Source organism: Callorhinus ursinus, unplaced genomic scaffold, assembly GCF_003265705.2.
Source record: "Callorhinus ursinus isolate GAN/ISIS: 27379988/994484 unplaced genomic scaffold, GSC_fseal_2.0 scaffold35, whole genome shotgun sequence".
In the NCBI taxonomy this organism is placed as follows: domain Eukaryota; kingdom Metazoa; phylum Chordata; class Mammalia; order Carnivora; family Otariidae; genus Callorhinus; species Callorhinus ursinus.
The window spans coordinates 12184705-12192014 of NW_027397097.1; the positions used below are offsets into that span (position 1 = coordinate 12184705).

General features: G+C 37.9%; 1 pseudogene; it reads left to right on the plus strand.

The window, feature by feature from the left end:
* Positions 1 to 1059: 1059 nt before the first annotated feature.
* LOC112840838 (G2/mitotic-specific cyclin-B3 pseudogene) lies at positions 1060 to 2601 on the plus strand (annotated as a pseudogene).
* Positions 2602 to 7310: the final 4709 nt, after the last annotated feature.

Consider the following 7310-nt stretch of genomic DNA (forward strand, 5'->3'; position numbering starts at 1 on the left):
ACCTATTAAAGGACAACTTAGTTATTTCCAACTTCAGGCAGGTATGAATAAAGCTTCTATAAACATTCTTGTGCAGGTTTTTGTGTAGACATAAATTTTTAACTCATTTGGGCAAATACCTAGTTGTGCAATTGCTGACTCATATGGCAAGCCTATGTTTAGCTTTGTAAGAAACTGACAGACACTCCTCCCAAGTGGCTGTACTATTTTGCATTCCCACCAGCAATGAATGAGAGTTTCTGTTGCTCACATCTTTGTCAACATTTGCTGTTATCATTGTTTCAGATTTTAGCCATTATAATAGGTGTGGAGTGGTATCTTATTATTGTTTTGATTTGCGATTACCTGATAACATTTGATATTGAATGTCTTTTCATATGCTTATTTGCCATGTGTATATCTTCTTTGGAAATGTACCTGCTCAGATATTTTGCCCATTTTTTAATTGGATACTTTGTTTTCTTATTGTTGAGTTTTAAGAATTTTTTTTTGTATTTTGGATACAAGTCTTTTATCATATATTTGTTTTGCAAATATTTTATCCCACTCTGTGGCTTGTCTTTTGATTCTCTTAACAGTGTCTTTCACAGAAGAGAAGTTCTTAACTTTAATGAAGTTCAAATCATCAATAATTTCTTTCATAGATCATACTTTTGGTGTTTTGGTGTTGGATCTAAAAAATAATCACCAAATCCAAGATTAGCTAGATTTTCTCGTGTTGTCTTCTAGAAGTTGTATAGCTTTGTGTACCATGTTTAGATCAGTGATTTGTTTTGAGTTGATTTTTGTGAAAGGTGTAAGGTTTGCATTCAGATTCATGTTTTTGCTTGTGAATGTCCAGTTGTTCCAGGCCCATTTGTTAAAAAGACTATCCTTTCTCCATTGATTTGCCTTTGCTTCTTTGTCAAAGACCAGTCGACTATATTTGCATGGATCTACTTCTGAGCTTTCTATACTTTCTCTACTTCTGAGCTCTATACTTTTCTATAGTATAGAAAATTTATGTCTACACAAAAACCTGCACAAGAATGTTTATAGAAGTGGCTCCGAGGCACTTCTTCTGAGCGCCCTATCTTGGATAGACACTGCTGAACCTGTGAGAGATGCCACTGCCTCTACCATCCCGAAGCTCCAAACCTGAGACTAAGAAATCACAGTCGAGCAAAATTGTGCCCAGTGATCATGGCCAATCTGAAAAGAGAGGGGAGAATTATCAAGCAAAGATCTCTTCATGTTCACCTAAGAGACGATGCAAAAAGAGATCAGCTTTTGAAGATCTCACCAATGCTTCTCAAAGTCAACCTGCCCAGCTCAAGAAGGAATCCAATAAGGAGTTTGTTAAAGATGTTTCCAAGAAGATAAAAGGGAACACAGCTGCTCTTGGGTTGGCCAAAAACAATGAGATGAATAAGGAAAGTTATAAGCTGGAACCCTCACCAGTAGTAGTCTCTACTGCCTTGGTACCAAATATTATGGAGAAACCACTCATTCTGGAGATACCTACCATCTCTAAAACAACCACTACTGAGGAGGTAGCCCCATTGGAGGATATTGACAAGAACCACAGTGATCCATTTTTCAACCCAATATATGCCAAGGATATCTTCAGTTACATGAAAGAGAGAGAGGAAAAGTTCATACTTAAAAAATACATGAACAGGCAGACTGACATCAGCAGTTGCATGAGGGCCATTCTTGTGGACTGGTTGGTAGAGGTGCAGATGACCTTTGAGATGAGTCACGAGACCCTGTACTTGGCAGTGAAACTGGTGGATCATTACCTTATGGAGGTAGTATGCAAGAGGGACAAGCTACAACTCCTTGGTTCCACTGCATTTCTGATTGCAGCAAAATTTGAGGAGTCCTACCCACCTTGTGTGGATGACTTCCTGTACATCTGTGATGATATTTATCAGCGAGATGAGATGCTCACCATGGAAATCAGCATCCTGCAAACTCTCAAATTTGATATCAACATTCCCATCGCCTATCATTTCCTGCGCAGATATGCTAGGTGTCTCCGTGCCAACATGAAGACACTGACTTTGTCCCGCTTCATCTGTGAGATGACTCTGCAGGAATACGACTATGTCCAGGAGAAGGCTTCCAAACTAGCTGCTGGCTCCTTCCTCCTGGCCCTCTATATGAAGAAGCTCGGACACTGGGCTCCTGCCCTGGAGTATTACAGTGGCTACAAGACCTCTGATCTTCACCCCTTGGTCAAGCAGCTAAACACCCTGCTGACATTGCGTCCTTGCAACAAGCTCAAGACTGTGCATTCCAAGTATTCTCACCAGGTCTTCTTTGAAGTCACCAAAATCCCCCCCTTGGACATGTTGAAGCTAGAGAAGATTTTGAACTACTGCTAAGTCTGAGGCTGAGGAGCTGGCACACTGGCAGCGGCCACCAGGGCCAGGCAGGCATTGAAATAAGCTGTTACTTATTCTGTCTTTGAATGTGTCTTTTGATCACTTGTCTTTCTTTTTTACTCTTTTGTTTGTCTTTTCCCAAATTGATAGTGTTGTAAATATTTAACTTGTTATGAAAGAAAAGAAATTATTATAGTATTTGATTAGAAATTTAATAAAAAATTGTTTGTTGTTAAAAAAAAAAAAGAATGTTTATAGAAGCTTTATTCATACCTGCCTGAAGTTGGAAATAACTAAGTTGTCCTTTAATAGGTGATGTATTTGTCTATTCTTCTGCCAATGTATTAATTACTATGGCTTTATAGTAAGTCTTGAAGTTAGATAGTGTCAATGCTCTTTGTTCTTTTTCAGTATTGTGTTGACTATTCTGGTTCTTTTGCCTTCCCATATACACTTGAGATTCACTTTATCCACAATATAACTCACTGAGCTTTTGATTGGGATTACATTGAATCTATAAATCAAGTTGGGAAGAACTGACATCTTAATAATAATTAGGCTTCCTATCTATGAACATGGAATATTTTTCCATTTATTTAGACCTTCTTTGATTTCTTCACCAGAGACTTATAGTTTTCCTCATATAGACATTTTACTCTTTAGGTTTATGTTTATAAGTTAAATATCTCGATTTTTTTGGTGTTAATGTAAAAGGCATTACTTTTTTAATCTCAAATTCCAATTGTGCATTGCTGGCATGTAAGAAAGTGATTTACTTTTGTATATTAACCTGTAATCACTTATTAGTTCCAGGAGTATTTTTGTGGATTCTTTAGGGTTTTCTAAATAGACAATCTTGTCATCTCAAAAACAGATAGTTTTATTTCTTCCTTCTCAACCTGTCTACTTTTTATTTCCTTTTCTTGTCTTACTGCATTAGCTAGGACTTCCAGTACAATGTGGAATAGAAGTGCTGAGAGGGGACATTCTTGTCTTGTTCCTAAACTTGAAGTTTCCTCTATTTGTAGTTTGCTAGAGATTTTATTATTTTGCATGAGTGTTGGATTTTTTTTTAATTTTTTTATTGTTATGTTAATCACCATATATTACATCATTAGTTTTTGGTATGAGTGTTGGATTTTGTTGGACATATTTATTTCTGCATCTATGATATATGCTCATGCTTTTCCTTTAGCCTGTTGATGTGATGAATCATATTAATTGTTTTTTGAATGTTGAACAAGGCTTGAACATCTAGAATAAATTCCATTTGGGCATGGTGTATAATTCTTTTTTAATGATGTCTTAACTCTTATCAAGATGATTTACAGGTGATAATACATTACAATTATTTTATATTATTATTACAATATATTACATTATTACCTTTCCTAATATTGGATTTGCCTAATACTTCTATAATTAAACTACATTTTGTATGATGCATTCATCATTTAATATAGTCATAAATTAAACCTAGTTATTTTATTAAAGACATTTCTATGCAGCAGTATGGAGGCATTATAGTGCTTCATATTGGAAAAGAACATTGGTTTTGAAATCAAATCATCCTTGATCTGAATCCTAACTCCACAACTTGATGGCTATCTGAGCTTCAACTACTTATTTAATTTTCCTAAAGTGTTAATTCCTTCCACAGAAGGATTAAATAAGATCTATGTCTCATGGCACATGGTGGGCACTCAATTAGGTGCAAGGTTTATTGATCTTAATATTTTAAGATGATACAAATACTTTTTTATACTTCTTTTGCCAGACTTTGGTATCAAAGTTTAGCAGGTAAGAATTTCAGCAACAACAAAAACAAAAACAAAAACATCCCTATGTTTCTTTATTTTCTCTAAATAATTTTAACTTTGATACCAAGCTTCCCTCCAGCTTTACAGACAGAAAATTTAACCTCAGTCATCCTTGGGGATACCTTTTTGCCAGGTATTGCAAGATTCTGAGGTCTAAAAGAGCATAAAACTTTAGGATAAATTCTCCAGTCAGCAGTCACAGGTCATTCTCATTGAGACACAGTCTCTCAAAATTTGCAGGCCCATTCAGACCAGTCTCTGTTTTTTCCAGAAGTCAGAAAAATGGTTAGAAAAATGGACTCAGGAGATAGATTTCCAGGTTCAAACCCTGTCTCTACTCCTTCCAAGCTGAACCTCAGTTTCCTCATCTATAAAATGGGGAGAATGATAATAATTAATGAGTTTATGTGAGAAATAAATTCCAGTATGTAGCATTTTCAAAAGTACCTGACACACAGTATATAAGTGTTAGCTATTGTTATTCTTTGATTAATTATAGGCTCGGAACCTTGGGCAAGGCTAGGAACTCCACTAAGGTTTTATATCTATCCCCTGTCGGGAGTGGCGGGGAGATAATGCCAAGGAGTAGAAAGCCATTTTCAAGGGACCCACAAATCTTTATCCCTTTCTCAGTCTCCTGGAACCTCTCTTCTTTGCCTTGCTGCTTCTCAAAGGGTTTTCTCCCTCCCTCTACCTCTCAGGGCACATAACAAGATCCCTTCAGAAAGCTTGGACTTTGGAAAACAAGAGCCAGGAAAGGAGGATGTGAATATCCCCTGCTCTCTATCTTACCACAAATCCTAAAGCAAGAAACACAAAGATTGGCTACCTGCTTAAAAGGGGAAAGAAAATGGGGGAAGTGTGGGGGAAAACAAACAAACAACTAATATCGCAAATATCTATCCTGACATAAGAATAAAATTATCTTCATAAATCACTCAAAAAACTTTCCCTCTTTCCCCCCCTTCCGTTTCTTACCACTGGAAAAGAAACAATCAAAAGAAATTGCCTATATCATGGATTTCACATGCTCTGGAAGCAGTTCATGTGTAAAAACTGTTGATCCAGGAAGTCTGGTGCAGAAATGATACCATTATCTTTTTATCAATTACTAAGGAATATGAGGAAAGAAAGAGGAAAGAGGAATGGAATTAACATTTAGTGAGCAATGAATGGTGCTTCTTACTCTGATAGGCCTTTGCTATACAATTCACATCTTGATATGTGACAATGACAGTAGCAAGATAAATTTGTTATCCCCTTTCTAGAATGAGAAAACAAGGTCATCAAGATCACACAATTAATAATACATGATAGAGCTAATATTTAAATCTGATTCTGATTGACACCTAAATCAATCCTCTTTCTGCTATACCTCCATTGCTTTATAACAAATTAATGACAAATATGTGAATCTTTCTCCCAAACTTCATTGTTGCAAACTGGGGTTTCTTTTAGGTCTAGCTCTTTGAAAAGCCCTAAGCTGAAAAAAGACCTGCAGAAACATACATGTTTATGAACTTCAGAACCAGTTTCACTATAGAACGTAAGTTTCCTAAATGTTTCTCTTACACAAGCTGTATCCTGATTAACCCCAGATGAAGATCTTCTGTATTACAAGGGGAAGATTTTGAAGGGTCAGTTTGGGAAGTGGAAGACTTAGCTGAACATTTGGGTCTCATAAGCCTCTTTAAAGCAAGCTCACTTACATATTGACTTGGGACTTTTTTCCAAAGCTGCTATATGTGATGAGTCTCCCAAATTATATCCCAGTAAGAAATTAAGCCTTGTTAATGGAAAAGGAGTATCACCCACTTTTATTTTCATGCAAATGGTCCCAGCAGAATAAAAAGGGGGACAGTGAAAGTGATGACACTGATCTAATTATCTGCAGGCCAATATCACCAAGTTCTTGAAAGGAACCCACAGAATGGCCTGACACAGACACACAAAACACAGCCAGGAAACAATTGGGACCCTAGCAACAAGGCAAAAACTGGCTCCTCTGTGCATAAAGAACTGTTTTATGAGCATTTCTTGTTACTTTCCATTAAGTCCCACTACCTCTTCCAAAGAAAGCTGCAGTCTATTTTTAATCAATGCCCCATTGCCTATAATCACTGACATATACCATTCCAACTTCTGCTTTCTGGCCTATTGTCCTCTCACACAGCTTCAAGCCCTGGTTTTATGGGAAATTTAACACATAAGAATAAGACTTCATTGGCTACAAAGCCTCAGCATCCAAACATAACCTATCCCTCATATCATCCTATTAGCCACTAAGTGAAGCCAGTGTTAAAATGTCTACATTTAGGGGCACCAGGGTGGCTCAGTCATTGAGCGTCTGCCTTCGGCTCAGGTCATGATCCCAGGGTCCTGGGATCGAGCCCCAGCAGGGAGCCCGCTTCTCCCTCTCCTACTCCCCCTGCTTGTGTCCCTGCTCTTACTAACTCTCTCTCTCTGTCAAATAAATAAATAAAATCTTAAAAAAAAATCCATATTTAAAATAAGGAAAATGAAATCCAAGGAGATGAGGCTACTTGACAAAACATTCAAAGCTAGCAAGTAGAAAGAAAGGAGCCCCAAGTCGAACTCTTTTCACTGCACCACACTGCTGCCATGTTGTTAGGATACCAACAAAAAGGAGAAATGAGAGGTAGGCTCCAAAAAGCAACATTCAGTGCAATTCAGTAAAAGGTTTCCTGGTTTATGCTTTAGTTTCCTGAATCCAGCCTGCTTTACCTGGGTTCCAAGGCCCTCCCAACCTTTGCTGAGGAGCCTCTTCTCTAAACGGAGCCTCTTCTCACCATTACCTTGCAAACTTTGGCTAACTATAGTCTTATATCAAATCCTGGCTGCTCTATTCCTCCCCGCCCCCCGCCCCCGCCCGGGCCTTGTAATTATCTAAGTATCTGCACTGCCTGGGACCAAGTCATGTCCTGCCCTGTTTCCAGATAAAAGTCCTCGCCTCCTAAATACCAGCTCAGATCAAATCAAGTTCGTCACAATCCCTGAGGCTCTTGGCCATCCCCCTCAGGGATCAGATTTACAGAGAGTTTACTTCCCCTGTCCCTGCCTAAATCCAGCTCCCTCCACTTCTCTAGGGCCTGCTGTTAAG